The sequence below is a fragment of the Schistocerca cancellata genome, chromosome 3 (genome assembly GCF_023864275.1).
Source record: "Schistocerca cancellata isolate TAMUIC-IGC-003103 chromosome 3, iqSchCanc2.1, whole genome shotgun sequence".
Taxonomy (NCBI): Eukaryota; Metazoa; Arthropoda; class Insecta; order Orthoptera; family Acrididae; genus Schistocerca; species Schistocerca cancellata.
This window is the reverse complement of record NC_064628.1, coordinates 200,325,662-200,345,175: the sequence shown is the minus strand read 5'-3', so window position 1 is coordinate 200,345,175 and position 19,514 is coordinate 200,325,662.

The window sequence follows — 19,514 nt, the reverse complement described above, 5'->3', positions numbered from 1 at the left end:
TACAAAATTCCTCGTCGTCTGCATTCACACTGTCTTCAAAATGCCTCACGCTGGTTCGTACAGCGTTTGTCAGTATAACAATGATCTACATATTTACTTTTGACCGCATTCACTCTACTAAAAACATATACAAAACTGCACAAACTTAAATAAACAAAAAAGCCTTCAAGAAATAAACAGAACAATTTACAAAAACATTCTCTTGACCTGTTTCTTGTATGTCTCTGTCCGCCACCGGTGGATGAAAATTAGAACTACGTACTCGACTGAACCCGCTTCAGACAATCTGTCACTGTGCATGCATGAGTCATTCTCTCGAGAAACAGGCTCCAGACAGGAGCGATATAAATGCGCCACGCCTCGGTCTGAGCCCCGGGAAAACCTTGTATTTCTGTTCGGCGTACCGTCTGATATCGACGTTAATGTCTTCCATCTAAGTGATAAACCCTACTAGCCAAACGGAGTGAAGGATCTTACGCTACCGCGATGGTATGCGTAAGGCATTCAACAGCTGGATTATCAGCGCCCTTACTGAACTAACTGAACTGCCTCTGGTTGCCGAGGCTGGCAGGCACGGTGGCCGTATGTGTTTGAATTGCATTTGCTTGAATGTGTGTGTGTGTGTTGTTTGATTCAGAAGGACGTCTTTTGCGAGAAAGCTTACTTGTTTTGCAGTTATTTTGTTGTGCCACTCTGCGATACAATACCTCCACTATATGGTGAGTAACAATCTGTTCTTTTCATAATATTGTCCTTGTTCCGTCTTGGAATTTCCATTTTTTGATGTCTGACATTTGTAGCATAGGACGTTCACAGTAAAACTGCTGATATTCTTAAAAATATCGGGTATCCGATGTATCGATATATAAAGGAGAGACATTCTCGGCTATCGATAAATCGAGAAAAGTATCGATACACAGATATATCGACGTACTTGCCTACATAAATATCAACTGCACATTGTAAATATACTGCCGGTTTCGGAGCTGTTTATTTAAGTTTTGATTTATTATTAGATATTCTGTAAACAAGCTAGCGGCCTGCCTGTCCCCCTTAGAGCAAGAAGTGAAAGGAAAACGATGCACGATCAAAGTTGGCGGTAACCACTTTGCTGACAATGGTAGCTGTAAGCAATTGGCACAATAAGCGGTGTCTGATGGGTCCATCGTTCGGTTTCGTCACATTCTGGATTTGTCCGGAAGGAAACGCCAGCGACGTAGTAGCTACAATGTCAGAATTGCATAGTGGAGCTAGTCCCTGCAGTTTCTGCTGGTAGCACCAAGTGCCGATTACGTCAACATTTCCCCTGATTTCCCCTCACACGTCTCCGCCCGCTGCAACGACCAGTCTTGTCATTTAATTTTTGTTCATCATTTTCAATATCTTTTTTAAACAACGTCGAGGTGAAGGAATAGCGCACTAGGCTCGTTAAAAATTGTTTTTAACTCAAATGGTGTGCTGCTTCTTCACATCGGAAATCTTGTTATTCCATTCACACTGCCACCTCCACCTCCCCTCCAATGAAGTCGGAGTTATTTTGTTCCACACATAATTGCTTCACACAGTTAAAGATTCGGCGTGACGTGATGAAAGCTCAAAAAGTGGTAGGACCACTTCACACAGTGAAACTAAAATTAGGTCCTACAACAATTTCGAAAGAACAACTTCAAATATTTTCCGATTGTTGCGAAAAAAATATAATATAAAATAAAAATATCGGCACATGGTACTGCAGTTCTACGTCTACGTCTACATTTATACTCCGCAAGCCACCATACGGTTTGTGGTGGAGGCCACTGTCATTACCTCCCTTTCCTGTTCCAGTCGCGTATGGTTCGCGGGAAGAACGACTGCCGGAAAGCCTCCGTGCGCGCTTGAATCTATCTAATTTTACATTCGTGATCTCCTCGGGAGGTATAAGTAGTGGAAGCAATATATTCGATACCTCATCCAGAAACGCACCCTCTCCAAACCTGGACAGCAAGCTACACCGCGATGCAGAGCGCCTCTCCTGCAGAGTCTCCCACTTGTGTTTGCTAAACATCTCTGAAACGCTATCACGCTTACCAAATAACCCTGTGACAAAACGCACCGCTCTTCTTTGGATCTTCTCTATCTCCTCTGTCAACCCGACCTGGTACGGATCCCACACTCATGAGCATTATTCAAGTATAGGTCGAACGAGTGCTTTGTAAGCCATCTCTTCTGTTGATGGACTACATTTTCTAAAGACTCTCCCAATGAATCTCAACCTGGCACCTGCCTTACCAACAGTTAATTTTATATGATCGTTCCACTTCAAATCGTTCCGTACGCATACTCCCAGATATTTTACAGAAGTAACTGCTACCAGTGTTTGTTCTGCTATCATATAAATCATACAATAAAGGATCCTCCTTTCTATGCATTTGCAGTACTTTACATTTGTCTATTTTAAGGGTCAGTTGCCACTCCCTGCACCAAATGCCTATCCGCTGCAGATCTTCCTGTATTTCGCTGCAATTGTCTAATGCTGCAACTTCTCTGTATACTACAGTATCATCCGCGAAAAGTCGCATGGAAGTTCCGACACTATCTACTAGGTCATTTATATATATTGTGAAAAGCAATGATCCCATAACACTCCCCTGTGGCACGCCAGAGGTTACTTTAACGTCTGTAGACGTTTCTTCATTGAAAACAACATGCTGTGTTCTGTTGGCTAAAAACTCTTCAATCCAGCCACACAGCTGTTCTGATATTCCCTAGGCTCTTACTTTGTTTATCAGGCGGCAGTGCGGAACTGTATCGATCGCCTTCCGGAAGTCAAGGAAAATAGTATCTACCTGGGAGCCTGTATCTAATATTTTCTGGGTCTCATGAACAAATAAAGCGAGTTGGGTCTCACACGATCGCTGTTTCCGGAATCCATTTGGATTCCTACAGAGTAGATTCTGGGTTCCTAGAAATGACATGATACGGGAGAAAAGAACATGTTCTAAAATTCTAAAAGAGATCGATGTCAAAGATATAGGCCTATAGTTTTGCGCATCTGCTCGACGACCCGTCTTGAAGACTGGGACTACCTGTGCTCTTTTCCAATCATTTGGAACCCTCCGTTCCTCTAGAGACTTGCGGTACACGGCTGTTAGAAGGGAGGCAAGTTCCTTCGCGTACTCTATGTAGAATCGAACTGGTATCCCGTCAGGCCACTGGACTTTCCTCTGTTAAGTAATTTCAGTTGATTTTCTATTCCTTGGACACTTATTTGGATGTCAGCCATTTTTTAGTTTGTGCGAGGATTTAGAGAAGGAACTGCCGTGCGGTCTTCCTCTGTGAAACAGCTTTGGAAAAAGGTTTTTAGTATTTCAGCTTTACGCGTGTCATCCTCGGTTTCAATGCCATCATCATCCCAGAGTGTCTGGATATGCTGTTTCGAGCCACTTTTGATTTAACGTAAGACCAGAACTTCCTAGCATTTTCGGTCGGTACATGGAATTTTACTTTCGAATTCACTGAACGCTTCACGCACGCTAACTTTGACATCGTTTAGCTTCTGTTTGTCTGAGAGGTTTTGGCTCCGTTTAAACTTGCAGTGAAGCTCTCTTTGCTTTCGCAGTAGTTTCATAACTTTGTTGTTGAACCACGGTGGGTTTTTCCCGTCCCTCACAGTTTTCCTCGGCACTTACCTGTCTGAAACGCATTTTACGATTGCCTTGAACTTTTTCCATAAACACTCAACATTGTCTGTGTCGGAACAGAAATTTTCGTTTTGATCTGTTAGGTAGTCTTAAATCTGCCTTCTATTACTCTTGCTAAACAGATAAATCTTCCACCCTTTTTTTATATTCCTATTTACTCCCATATTCAGGGATGCTGCAACGGCCTTATGATCACTGATTCCCTGTTCTCCGCTTACAGAGTCGAAAAGTTCGGGTCTGTTTGTTATCAATAGGTTATTAATAGGTTATCTCCACGAGTCGGTTTTCTGTTTAATTGCTCGAGGTAATTTTCGGATAGTGCACTCAGTATAATGTCACTCGATGCTCTGCCCCTACCACCCGTCCTAAACATCTGAGTGTCCCAGTCTATATCGGGTAAATTGAAATCTCCACCTAAGACTATAACTTGCTGAGAAAATGTATGTGAAATGTATTCCAAATTTTCTCTCAGTTGTTCTGCCACTAATGCTGCTGAGTCGGGAGGTCGGTAAAAGGAGCCAATTATTAACCTAGCTCGGTTGTTGAGTGTAACCTCCACCCACAATAATTCACAGGAACAATCCACTTCAATTTCACTTCAGGATAAACTACTGCTAACAGCGACAAACACGCCCCCACCGGTTGCATGCACTCTATCTTTTGTCAACACCGTCTGTTCCTTTGTAAAAATTTCGGCAGTATTTATCTCTGGCTTCAGCCAGCTTTCCGTACCTATAATAATTTCAGCTTCGGTGCTTTCTATCAGGGCTTGAAGTTTCGGTACTTTACCAACGCAGCTTCGACAGTTTACAATTACAATACCGATTGCTGCTTGGTCCCCGCATGTCCTGACTTTGCCCCGCACCCTTTGAGGCTGTTGCCCTTTCTGTACTTGCCTGAGGCCATCTAATCTAAAAAAACCGCCCAGTCCACGCCACACAACCCCTGCTACCCGTGTAGCCGCAGATACAGGGTGTAAACGGTATAAGGCGCCAAAGTATACAGATGGTACATCGCGGTGTGCTTTACAAAAAAGTCTAATGACATTTTTTTGTATCATGTACTTCATTTTTGTATTATTAAAAACTAATGTTCGTTGGGCCGGTAGCTGGTGGCCAAGCGGTTCTAGGCGCTTCAGTCTGGAACCGCGCGACCGCTACGGTCGCAGGTTCGAATCCTGCCTCGGGCATGGATGTCTGTGATGCCCTTGGGTTACTTAGGTTAAAGTAGTTCTAAGTTCTGGGGGACTGATGACCTCAGAAGTTAAGTCCCATAGTGCTCAGAGCCAATGTTCGTTGGATGGGTAGTATACGCATTTCTGTTTACGTAGTCAACCGACAGCACACGGCGTACCGAGCTTATTGCATACAATGACGGGGCGGCCAGAGAAAGGCAACGAGCCGACCAGAGGATTGAAATCATTAGACATGTACAACGACGTGGTGTGATAATCAGGTGGTACCGAAAAAAGGAATGTAAACGGTTTTTGGGTTGTCAAGGATGTGTAATTCGCTTTACTTGAATTTAATACAACCAGTCTGTTTCTCAACAAGTCGATAACGAAATTGATAGTAGTAATGACAAGCTAATATCAAACACAATGTATTTCGATTAGTTCAAATTCAATCAATCGCCAAGTAGATAGTTGTGCATTAATTGCAATCAAATGTTTCATCTTTTTACGGCAATGCCATAACGAATACTAAATTCACTTTATTTTTCTTCTGTACAACAACATCGGAACGAAAAGAAAACCCATTACTTCGTTTCCTCTTACACCAGTACTGCATAAGTGTTCGAAATGACCACCATTCGCTTCTACACATGCTTCATTACGGCGAACCCAGTTTCGTCGCACTCGTTCACACACATGCACATTGGCCTTTATGGTATTGGCAGCATCTAAAATCTTCTGCGTCAATTCGTCCACATTATTTACTGGCTGAGCATAAACACGTTCCTTCATGTGGCCCCAAAAGTAAAAATCCAGTGGATTTAAATCAGGGATGCATGCTGGCCATCGACGTGGACCCGAACGCCCGATCCATCGTTCTGGAAATAGACTATCCAAAATCTGCGTACTCTGTGAACAATGTGGGGTGGAGCACCATCGTGGAGGAACCACATGTTATGACGTATGCCTAACGGAATGTCTTCTAACAACGTTGGTAACAATGTTTCCTCTAGAATCGTTCGGTAATAGCTACCAGTCAAACGTGCAGGTAAAACATAGGGCCCAATAATGTTATTATCGAGCATACCCGCCCACACATTTACGGGAAATCGTCGCTGAAAATGTGTTGCCACTACGTGGAGAGGATTGCGTACGCTCCACGTGTGCATGTTACGGAAATTAGTTATTCCGACGTGAGTGAAACACGCTTCATCTGTGACGAGTATTTTGTTGACAAAATCATGCTGCGCACTGTGTAACAAAAATTACTCTGAGAATTCAAGTCGTGGAGGGATATCTTGTTCTTCCAATGCTTGTACGCGTTGAATGTGGTATGGCCGCAGACGCTCCTCTTGCAAAGTGCGATGAACGACAGTGTGCGATATACCCACGTGGCGGGCGATGCTTCTGGTACTCCGAGAAGGATCCTCCTGGATGCGGTCCAGAATTCTTTCCTCAGCTTCCAATGTACGATCGGCGCATTGTGGGCCTCTGCCTTCTGCTCGGGGGTGTAAAGAGCCAGCATCTCTCAATCTTTTTTTTGGTCATCAGTCTACTGACTGGTTTGATGCGGCCCGCCACGAATTCCTTTCCTTTCTCAATCTAAGGAAATTAAATACGTACTCGTCAGTTGTATTCTGTCACGATGTAACAAAAACGGAAAGCACATCAGAACAGAACGTTTCGCATACGGACGAAAATTTACAAAGGTACAGATAATTACTGTACTTTATTAAGATGTAAATGCATAATAATCGCATACAAGGAGAGAATTACAATGACACATACCTTTGGTGCACAGCAGCAAATGTCTTTCGTGCAGAAAGTCGTCGTTGTGGGAAGCGTTCTCGATAAATTCGTACAGCTGCCCTCGCAACATCTTTAGCTTCGCCATAAATTAAATGCATATCGCATAGTTCAGTTATAGTAAATCTCCTTTCCATCCTAACAGTTAACGGAGTTGCAATAACATCTGCACAGGTCACTCGCCTACTGTCGTCGCTCGGTGTATTACATTGACGCAACCATTCAGGCCGCAGTTGCCTATGTGTTTACGATTTACGCTCGCGATGTCAATACGCGCAGCGGGCAATAACAGGAACCGATTGCTTACGTACGTGCACGGCCAAGTATCTACTTTTCCAAACCCATTATCCTGAGACGAAATGTTTTTTTTTTTTGTTTTTTGTTTTTTCTGGGACAAGACGTAGGAAATGTGCATGTATACTTCTTTGTCAAGCATTGCGAGATGTGCCATCTGTATAATTTTGGCCCCTTATACCGTTTACACCCTGCACATACAGGGTGTTACAAAAAGGTACGGCCAAACTTTCAGCAAACATTCGTCACACACAAACAAAGAAAAGATGCTATGTGGACATGTGTCCAGAAACGCTTAATTTCCATGTTAGAGCCCATTTTAGTTTCGTCAGCATGTACTGCACTTCCTCGATTCACCGCCAGTTGGCCCAATTGAAGGAAGGTAATGTTGACTTCGATGCTTGTGTTGACATGCGACTCATTGCTCTACAGTACTAGCATGAAGCACATCAGTACGTAGCATCTACAGGTTAGTGTTCATCACGAACGTGGTTTTGCAGTCAGTGCAACGTTTACAAATGTGGAGTTGGCAGATGCCCATTTGATGTATTGATTAGCACGGGGCAATAGCCGTGGCGCGGTACGTTCGTATCGATACAGATTTCCAGAACGAAGGTGTCGCGACAGGAGGACGTTCGAAGCAATTGATCGGTGTCTTAGGGAGCACGGAACATTCCAGCCTATGACTCGCGACTGGGGAAGACCTAGAACGACGAGGACACCTACAATGTACGAGGCAATTCTTCGTGCTGTTGACGATAACCATATGTCAATATATATATATAAATTATCGATATTTTGTCGACAGCCTAAATCATAGTTTCACGTGCATGGGGAGCGTTGCGAACTAAACGCACTGGTGCACGAAGGAGAGGATATGACTGATAACATTCGTGGCATTGTTTCCTAGTATAGGAGGTAAGTGACCTGACAGCCAGGTGGCGGTTCAATATCGTACGGGAAATGCCCTGCGAGAAAGTACCAAAGATTTGTAGGAGTATCGCATAGTTCTGTCGTGAGTCACTGTGGCGAGGAGCGAAGGGGAGAGGGGGCTGAGGTGGACGAGGCCACACGATCGCTGCGAGGCAGGGCACGGGCGGGCCCGCACCAGGCCGGGGCACGTCGCCACGGCAACGGGCGGGCGGCGCGCCTGCGCAGTGCGCGGCTCGGCCCGGCCCCGGCAGCCGCTGCCGCCGCTCCAGCCGCAGCCGGCCGACGCTCCGCGACGCGACCGCTGCAGCCCGCGGCGCGCCCGCCGTGTCCTCCCACCGCCGCCGACAGAGTCGAGTCCCGCCTCGCGCGCGTCCCACCTCGCGGCCCGCATCCGTGCTCGGACCGGACCGGACCGGAGCGGAGTGGCTGTTGTTCTCGTTGGCGCGACCGCGGCCCCTCCCGGAGCTGGGACCGGAGCCGCCTCCAGCAGACGCTGCGAGCCTCCCGTGAAGAGGGCGGGGCTCAGCTTCGGCGACTCTGACTCTGCCCTTCTCTAGTGGCAGCGTCGCGGTCCTCAGCAGGCGGCGTTGACGGTGCAACAGGCGCAACTTCAGAACCACAGCCCACCGTGCCGAATACTAATCGTCCGCGGATATACTGGAAAAGAATTTTCTCGAGTGGATTGATTTTGATGGGAAGGCCGTAGTAAAACTTCGTGTATCTGAGCAAACAAAATGCATCTTGTACGAGTTGTGGCCGAGTAAAAGAGCCACAAAAGCTGTTTTCACCAGATTGGTCCATACCAGTCCGTTGTACATGGTGCCTTAAACACGCTTGTGGATTATTAGAGTGCACTGCTGCAAATGTTAAGAATATTGAACGTGTAGTAAGCCTTCAGCAGTGTGGTATCTGATGTTATATGCATGAATATTGGAGTTAGATCTGCGACGTTGCTGCACGGTCTGAAGTTAATGTCAGCATACGAAGATTTTTTTCATTGTAGATCAAGTATTTGGGAGATAACTAAGATTATTTCGCAGTGTTCATCGTGATGTTATGCAGTTAGCAATTTTTATAAAAACGAACAATAATTAATGTGACATATTTTTCTATTTCTCGTAACGTATACAGATAAAAAAGTAGTTTTCTCAGACATTACTAAATGTTTTTTACTTCGCATAAAACATCTCTTGTAAAGCACAGGGTCTAGGAATGTATTGCTGCAAATCGCGTGACTTTCGTTTACTTACCACCAGTTGTTACAATTCATCTATGAACATTTGCCTGATTTAAGTCACTGCAGTAATGTAAATAAGTGTTTAAGACTCGTACTGTCCATCACTAACACACATATGATTTACTGACAGTTAATTTGATTCTGTAGAAGATAAGTGCACTATTTTACAGAATTGTGTGCTCCCATGAAATTATATGTGGGGGCAGTGATACTTACAAAATATATTTTAGAATTTTCTACTCTACATGTAGTGGACAAAGTAGTCTTCCCTATAATATCTGTAAGGAAGAGACACATTTTTTATAAATACTGTGGATCAGATTTGCCCGATAAAACCAGTAAAACGGCTAAGGAATAATGCGCTGTTGGACGCTTTTCACGATCAAATAGCCGTTTTAAAGGCCATAATACCTTTCGTTTTTTGTCTATTATTTAATACCGTTGCCCAAGGCATCTAAGCATATATTCTAAAGTTGTGAAAGTTGTTTAAGCAAAAAAAATGCTTAAAGTGTTGTGTATATTGTTAATGGTTGATGGAAGTATTCGAATTAGGCGTAAGAAGTGGAAGGCTCAATTCTCCCTCAATGTTGTCGTGTTAGAAATACGTGTCCACTCCTTTTCTAAAGCGAGTTTTAGTGTAAAGTTTAGCCGCACCCTCAGACGTAGAATGCCAGACACGCAGTAGCTGTCTTTGTAGTAGTGACACAGTCTAAAAGCAACGCAGCGGAAAATATTTTAACTTTGGTACCTAAGTGAGCAAAGTTGGAGGTCGGAACTCAGCTGACATTAATGTGTAGAACCATAGACAGTGACTGAGGCTTTTGGACATTGGTGTTGTATTGTTCTACATATGTTTTTGGAAGGGTAATTCCAGCATCTTTTCTACAAGAAAAAGGTGTAATATTAAGTGACGTCATTGCAATGCGAAATACTCGACGTATTTTAAGATTTTATCGTTTGCGGTCAAACCGACGATCTCGACAAAGCTAGCTAAATCACTACAACTCAGTATGTATACTAAAAAATCTTGTTGAATAATGCCAGAGAGACTACGTTTAAACGGACACTTAGAACTTCGTTTGTATTCTTAGGTACTTTGTGAAGAATGATGATAATTTTAGTGAAGAAGTAGGTGAAGAAGAAAATAAGGCTTCTGAAAAATATAAAGCTTGTAAGCTTGTAGCCATTATTACCAGGAATGTCGAACATTTCAATGATTTAATTCAGTAAGTTGGTATATTATCAGATTTTATAGAACTTGGGATACGAAATGAGCTAAATAAATTTTGCCAGTGTTGAATTACAGTGGTGTGTTCAGTTTCTGGTATTGATGTAGGCGAAAGAACTATTACTTGTCAAAAGGGAGCCTCTAAGCAGACTTGGCTTCCTTCATTGGTCACATATGGATTTCACTGTTGGAGCTAGTAGTTAAAAGTGTAATCCTGGCAGTGGATAGAACTTTACGGATTACTACTTTACTTATACAGAAATTGTGATTATCTGAGGCATAGTGTTTGATAACTGAGATATGTAACCTCTTGGTCTTGAGCTGTGATGAAGAAAGGTTTTACAGAGAGCAAGCGATCGGGAGATGCGGCTCAGAAATGTTGGCGTGAATACAGTTGAGATCAGTGTTTGGTGCTTTTAGAAACACTTCATTTGGTAGTGTCTCCGGCTACGCAGCAGGCAGCCGTAATTAATTCACATAGGTGAGACAGTAGTAATTTGGGAGTAATACACTTAACGAACAAGCAGAAACTAAGGCGAAGTTAATGTAAACGTCTCAAGCTTTAAGGTATGGAAGGGATTGGCTAACGAGATCAAATGGTCCATGTCAAGAGACGGTCGAAGTGATTTTGAGCAAAGTGTTGACCACATAGTGGAACTGACGGCAATGTTGACTCTTACATGGTGTGACTGCAACGAATAATCACCCGGATACCCAGTTCACAGACATTAGTATCTGGGAGCGTGTGTCTAGTTCGGTGCAGAGTTCCAAGAACAGCCGGTGTCGGGATTGTAGAGCGTGTGCTATTGGCCTCAAGTCGCGCGACGAACCTGTCAGGCCGGCAGCGGCTCCTGGCATGGTCTAGGCCGTTGGCTGTGCCCGCGCGCGGCAGAAGAGGACGGCGGCGCCTGCAGCTGCGGCGCGCGCATGGCTAGACTTGGGCTGCAGCTGGCGCTGCTGCTGCTGGCCGCGCTGCTGGTGGCGGCGGGGGGCGGCACGCCGGTGCAGCGCGGGGGCGGCGGGGGCGGGCGCGTCGCCACCGACGCGCCATCGCTACCCGGCCTCCACATCGGGCTCATCACACCGCACACCAACTTCGGACGGCGCGAGTATGTGCGCGCCGTCAACTCGGCCACCAGCTCGCTGACGCGCTCGCGGGGCCCCAAGTTCGCCTTCCTTAGCAAGTACAACTTCCGAGCCGAGCACGTCCACAGCACCCCCATGCCGCTCACACCCAGCCCCATGAGTAAGTACCGCCCAGTCTTTGCTGAGATGCAAATGCCAACAATGTTTCTTGGAGTCCAAGCGATAGGAACAGCTCAGTCAGTCTCGATTTATGCTGTCAACAGCTGCTCAAAAAATTGTTTGTACCATCCTTACCGAAAACCGTTCTCCCACTACTCCTCAATTAACAACTTTAAAAAATTATCTAACTCGCATTAGTATTCATAGAAGGTTTGTACCATCCTTACCGAAAACCGTTCTCCCACTACTCCTCAATTAACAATTTTAAATAATTATCTAACTCGCAGTAGTATTCATAGGGCCATAGCGTAAGATAGTCGAAACATCGACGTTATTCCGGGCGCAGCGCTGTCAGTACTGGTTTTATTGTCATCAGCTTCTGTAAAAATGTATCAAATGGTTCAAATGGCTCTGATCCCTATGGGACTTAACTTCTGAGGTCATCAGTCCCCTAGAACTTAGGAAACTTCTGAGGTCATCAGTCCCCTAGAACTTAGAACTACTTAAACCTAACTAACCTAAGGACATCACACACATCTGTGCCCGTGGCAAGATTCGAACCTGCGACCGTAGCGTCCGCGCGGTTCCATACTGTAGCGCCTAGAACCGCTCGGCCGCCCCGGACAGCAAAAATGTGTCGCAGTTCGTCTTTCATTCGAAACGTATTGCTCAATTCTCAACACTCAATTATATATACAGACACATATGATATAACGGTGAAAGGCCAGATTTTTTTTTTATTTGTGACTGTGGATGGTCCACTGAACAACTTTACATCAGTGTTTAGCCGCGCGGGATTAGCCGAGCCGTCTAACACTCAGCAGTTATGGACTGTGCGGCTGGTACCGGCGGAGGTTCGAGCACTCCCTCGGCCATGGGTATGTGTGTTTGTCCTTAGGATAAGTTAAGTTAAGTAGTGTGTAAGCCTACGGACTGATGACCTTAGCAGTTAAGTCCCATAAGGTTTCACACACACACATAAAAGTGTTTACGTCATTTACGGACAAATGGCTCTGAACACTATGGGACTTAACTTCTGAGGTCATCAGTCCCCTAGAACATAGAACTACTTAAACCTAACTAACCTAAGGACATCAACACACATCCTCGCCCGAGGCAGGATCCTAACCTGCGACCAGAGCGGTCGTGCGAATCCAGACTGTAGCGCCTAGAATCGCTCGGCCACATCGGCCGGCTACGGACAAATAATTATAGCCATTAAGCCGTCTGTTTTTCGGCTCGTTAGAACCTCAAGATACATGTGGCAAGAACAAGCCATTTGTGCGTATTTGTTCCTGGGCTGCAGGTCAGGTGTGAAAGTATAGACACGTGGACATATAATGGTTAGTCTACACTAACAGGCAGACTACATTAGTGGTGCTGTACGACCGTGTAGAATACATCAGATGACAACAGCTTGGGACGTTTGTAGGAAGGTTGTTAGACGCAGAGAAAAACCGACCAACACACTGGCGTGTGTACATATTATGGTACCACGTATAAAAATATCTGCACTTATATCCGTTAAATCGAGTCTATATTTAAAAACGAATAGTAATCCTTAAGGGGCAATCTGAAGTTAGTTGAAGGTCGACTGTTATTTTAGATGCATTTCAGTCGGAGTTTGGTGTTTACCATCATCTGGAAGATTCATCAGCCTCTAATGAAAACCATGTTCCGACCGACTTGCAGCAATCGTCAGGCAAGTTGATTGACACGTAGACTGTTATGTATTCCAAATATCATTTTAGAGGATGAAGCACCATTTTTATTAATACGAGAAGAACTGAGGGTATTAAATAACGCGCGACACAAAGCTAGAACAAAAAAGGAATGCTATAAAAGTCAACCCTACAACAAAAGTATACAAGGATTCAACAGTAAATATACAATAAACACACGAAAACAGAATGTATACAACACTCTTTGTACAAACTGGGAAATTTTGCAAATGAGTACAGTCTAGAAACAGGACTTCCAAAATCGTAACAGTGATTCGAATGCAGATATGTCATCGTCAGCAGAACGCTCAATAACAAGATGAGGCAAGACACTAAAACAAACATTTATAATTGATGACATCACCATAGTAAAATATGAGTTCTCTTACAGGCTGATTTGCATGGTAGAAATTACATTTCTAAAAGGAGTCATAGAAAGTTGTTGGTTGGTTAAGAATGATAATTATAATACAATTGTATGTCAGTTTTCTCTTTTACTTGTATATAATTCTGAAAAAAACTTTTGCACCAGCCTCATATCTTCCACAATTTGTTATTCGTCGGAAACATCTTGCTCAATATTCTTTTAATAACACCAAATTGCCATGTACAATCTCCTGTTTAGTGTATTGTATGTTCCACAGTTCGTAGGTACTCGAAAAATGTCATGTGTCAGATCTGTTACGACATAATTACCTGTTTCGATCATCTGATCATCTTCAAGTGTCATAAAATTATTCACAAAAGCCTATATGACATAGTTTTTACTATTGCGTAAAATAAAACAAAACCATCCTGCGTAACAGCCCTAAATTTCAGAATACACAATACGGTAAACGATAAACAGTTAATCAAAATGCACTCCATGCTGCACACGAAAATGTTGAACCTAATTATGACCTCACACGAAGATTGGTTAACTATATCGAAGTATTTTACCGTTGTAAGTATAATGCATCAAGAGTGACACAGGACGCTTTCATTTAACTTGGTGCCACGGTAATAACGTTACCGCACTGGCTATTGTAAAGATTTTATGACATTGGAAATAATCAGAAGATCGAAACCTGTAGTTGGCAAAAAATTATTTCACCAGATGCCCTTGGCGCATAGTAAAACTGACTTCCACTGTGTAAAGCACTGTTATTATAGATTAGTAGTGTGACAGTGTCCTGAGTCAGGGATGAAACAATGCGGCTTGGGTAGATTGTTGGGTCTGTCATCATGACTTTAATGTTCCTGTCAAGCCTAGGTCTTAAATGTTCATGTCAAGCCTAGATCGTGAGCTCTTCGTCACTATCGGCAAAAAGAGAGATTTCCAGCTCAGGAAGTTCCCCCGCCAGGTACACCACAGAGCGGTCATTAGCACAATCAACCATTATCGTTAGTCACAAAACGCTGAAGATCTGCCTCGTAGTGGTTGATTGCGGTTAATATCGGATGAGCGTTACCTACAAATTATGGCTCGTAGATACCCCCGAGAAAACAGAACGAAACTACCCATTATCTTTTGGAGGCCACTGGCATAGCTTTGTCGAGAAAGTATTTAACTGTCTTATCATGATGCATTTGGCCTCTGGGAGTCCACTACAAACAACAGTACAAACCCCCAGCATATTAGTGCACTTGAAGGTGGGCATTGTACCACCTGGAATGAAAGTTTGGTCTGTAGGGCAGTATTTGCTTGCGTATTTACATCTAAATATATATTTCCCAAGTTATTGTACAGCGCATGGCGGAGGTACTTCGTACCATTTCACGTATTGAGTGAGGGGAAAAATGTGTCTAAATGCTTCTGTTCGCACAGTATGTGTATCATTTTATTCTAATGATCCTTACCGGTGCTGATGGCATCGAGAGTGCAGGATGTGTCAGACAATCGATAATTAAGTGGCGCAATGGAGTGTAAAGGCGGCAACATGGATTCAAGAGGGAAGTAGGTCAGTCACGGTTTCCTCAGGTATTCTTTACATCAGGGTCTCCCAACCTTTTCAGCTGGCGGACGGCTTCTTCAGTCAAAAATTCATGGCGGACCCCTAGTCAGCCAAGAGCACAGGAACTTTAAATTACAGAGCAAAACCCATGGGAACTGAAAGCTTCTTAATGCAAGTACCATGTTCCCAATGACTCCTCCCCCCCCCCCCCCCCCCGAAGCATCAATAGTATTTGGTTTAGAGATGAATGAAAACAACTTGAAACTAACGATCCAATTTGAATTCCAGACACTTACTAGTGGATTTACTCCCTTTGTTCACCACACTATAACCTTATTAATATTTAATAATTAATTATAATTGACATTTCACACGTTGGAGCTGCCTTCCACCAAGAACAATCGACGTCACGTCCAAACTGATCGCTGTTGACAAGCTGCCGCCTGTGATCTGCTCACTTCCACTGTTTGGCTATTACTGTTTAAGGAGCATGCATATTTCGTAACAGTCGTGTGTGTGTGTGTGTGGTTTTTCGTGAAATCCGAAGAAAAATGTTCAAATGTATGTGAGTCTATGGGACTTAACTGCTGAGGTCATCAGGCCCTAGTCTCACACACTATTAACCTAAGTTTAACTTCCGCTAAGGACAACACAAACACACACACACAAACACACACACACACACACACACACACACACACACGTGCCCGAGGGAGGACTCGAACGTCCGACAGCGGGAGCCGTACCAAAATTTCGTTTGTGTTGCCGACTGTCAAGTTTTATTGCCAAAGATCGAATGTTATTGCCAACTTTCGAGTGCTGTACACATGTCTTTCAAAGAATAAAAATAGTGATGAATTTGATTTTCACATTTTTATTCAGTAATTTTACTCATTATTTTACACGATTTGGTGAAAGGTGGCCGCGGATCTCCTAGAAAGAGCCGGCGGACCCCTAAGGGGTCCACGGACCACACGTTGGGGAGCCATGATTTACATAATATGGTTCAGATGGTTCAAATGGCTCTGAGCACTATGGGACTCAACTTCTGAGGTCATCAGTCCCCTAGAACTTAGAACTACTTAAACCTAACTAACCTGCGACCGTAGCGGTCGCGCGGTTCCACACTGTAGCGCCTAGAACCGCTCGACCACCTCGGCCGGCTTACATAATATGTCTGATGATACAAACCATTATCGATAATTTGAGGCCTGTGCAGTATCAGGACATGCCACTCTAACCCTGTCATCTGGGCTTACAATTACCGTTTGCTCCGGGTTCGTCTTTAAAGAGGAAAATTTATGAGGCTACGTCGTGAACACTTTCCTCCAGCTGGTTGGAATCATTCAGCTGAGAAGGCCTGCTGTATTTGCTGACACGAGTTCAACGAGCGTGTGTCGTCGCAGGAACCCTTCTCTCATACAATGGACGGTGTCATGGAGATCCAAGATCTCACAGTGCACAGGGTATGAAAACACGGCATTGAATGTCGGTGTGCACTTTATAAGAAACTGTCTTTACTTCGCATTCCATCGGGCATACCCTATTATTCCCTCACCACTCCCACCGCCCTCTTTCAGTCTAGGCATCCATAAATCCCCATATATGCAAATAAGCAAAATTCTCTAGAACATTTGAATTTATAATTCTCATTTTCAGTGTTGTGGTTGCGTTGCGTCCTTGATAAGGTGGTGCTTCGCCACACAGGTACCTACCTATACATATTACTGATCACGGTATAAGAACAATTCTGACATTCAGTGCCAAAGAACAACCTGAAGCGTCACACGTCCAGATAGTATCAGTAAAACAGACATTGTTAATGTGGCGATGGTTATCACCAAGGTGAACGTTGTTGCGTCGATGTGACGCTGGATGATGAAGTCATTGATTGTATAGCCTGTAGAATGATGCTTCATGATCACATCAGAGCAGACAGGATAATGTAGGAAAATGGATTTCGGGGAAAAACGCAAATTTGCTGTACGGAATTGGTCTGACTTTTACTTTTCAGGTTTTGCTGATAGAAGCGATTGCGATTGTGCTTCAATGTTTTCTTTCTGTAGGTAAGTAATTGTACACATATTAAAGTAGGAGTAGAGTCCCACAAGATTATCTAGGCTGGAGGAAGTGAAATGAGAGTAGTTGTGCGATTATGTGTCAAATACGCGTAAAATATAGAACAAGCAGCCATTTATTGTGTTATAACATGGATACGTAATTTGTTTCGTGCCCGACGAAAATATTTATTAATGAAAACCAATGAGAGTGAGTGAGAAAGTACCGAAAACTATGAAAATATATTGATGATGATGATGAGGTCCCATACTCCGAGGAGCGTAGGGGACGATGCGGGAGACCCGCACCGCCGTTCTACGCAAGGTCCTAGCGGAGGTGGTTTGTCATTGCCTTCCTCAGACCGTAAGGGGGGTGAGTGGTGATTATGAAGACGACACAACAACACCTAATCATCTCGAGGCAGGAAAAATCCCTGACCCCGCCGGGAATCGAACCCGGGACCCCGTGGGCGGGAAGTGAGAACGCTATCGCAAGACCACGAGCGGCGGACGAAAATATATTACCGTGGGGTAAATCCTTATAAACAAATATTCCAGAAGGATATTATACGTAAGTAGCATTAGAACACGGGTCTGTAGCGCAGGCATCTTTATTATACACAGACGCAAAAAAAAAAAAAAAAAAAAAAAAAAAAAAAAAAAAAAAAAAAAAAAAAAAAGAAATCGCGAAGCGAAGAAGGAGCTGTGCGACATAAAGTGAAGTTGGTTGGCGTGTTCCTGCATCTAAAAGGTGATGTTTATTCTTATTTCCCGGCAATAGCATAAGAGTGGAGCTAGTAGCGACACTATGAGGATGCAAATCAGGTTTGCTTTAAATACATGCTATAACGGTCGTAAGCGTTAGTTACCTTTGAGACAGGTCGTGGTGAGTCGATGTTAGTGAAGAATACAGTTAAATCGTCACGCTATCGACACTTCACTGAGTCTAAACGAGGGAGTATGATAGGCCTACGAGGAGCTGGAGGTTCCTTCTGTAATACTGTAAAAATACTTGGCAGGAATGTAGCTACTGTGCATGATTGTTGGCAACGTTCGTCAGAAGAATGACCTATCGCAAGAAGACCGGGCTCTGGATAGCCACGTGGCACTACCGTCAGGGAAGACCATCGTCTTCGGCGGATGACTTTGTCATACCGTACTGCATCTACAGCAGCAATTTGAGAAGCAGTTGGCACCACAGTGACACAAGGAACTGCTACAAATCTGTTACTTCACGGACAGTTCTAAGCAGACGCTGATGCCCTATAGCGCGCATTCCACTGACCCCTCGCCACCGCCATTTGCGAGTTCAGTGTTGTCCAGCGAGAGCTCATTGGAGGGCACCGTGGAGGACTGTAGTGTTTTATGATGAAACGTGGTTCTGCCTCAGTGCCAGTGATGGCTGTTTCTTGGCTAGATGGAGGCCAGCAGAGGCCCTGCCAACAACCTGTCTGCCTGCTAGGCACATTGGACCTACACCAGTAAATACCGTATGGGGTGCGATTTCATATGACAGCGGGAGCACTCCCGTGGTTATCCCAATCTCACTCAGGGCAAATTTGCACATCGGACTGGTGATTCGACCTGTTGCCCTGTCATTCTGGAACATCATTCCAATGAGTGTTTTCCAACATGATAACGCTTGCCCACATACCGCTGTTGTAGTCTTACATGCTCTACAGAATTTCGACCTGTTGTCTTGGCCCTCTCGCTCACCAGATCTTGTCTTAAATCGGCGTATACGGGATATCATCGGAAGACAACTACAGCGTCATCCACAAACAGCACCAAGCGTCCTGCAGTAACCGACCAAGTGAAAGAAGCAAGGAACTCATTTCCACAAACTGACATCCGGCACCCTTACAACACCACGCATTCTCGTTTTAATGCTCGAGGTTTTGGCGGTTACACCGGTTATTAATGTGTCATCATTTCATATTTGCAATGGCTTATCTCGCGGAGTAGGTATTAAAATCCATGGAGAAGAAATAAAAACTTTGAGGTTCGCCGATGACATTGTAATTCTGTCAGAGACAGCAAAGGACTTGGAAGAGCAGTTGAACGGAATGGATGGTGTCTTCAAGGGAGGATATAAGATGAACATCAACAAAAGCAAAACGAGGATAATGGAATGTAGTCGAATTAAGTCGGGTGATGCTGAGGGAATTAGATTAGGAAATAAGACACTTAAAGTAGTAAAAGAGT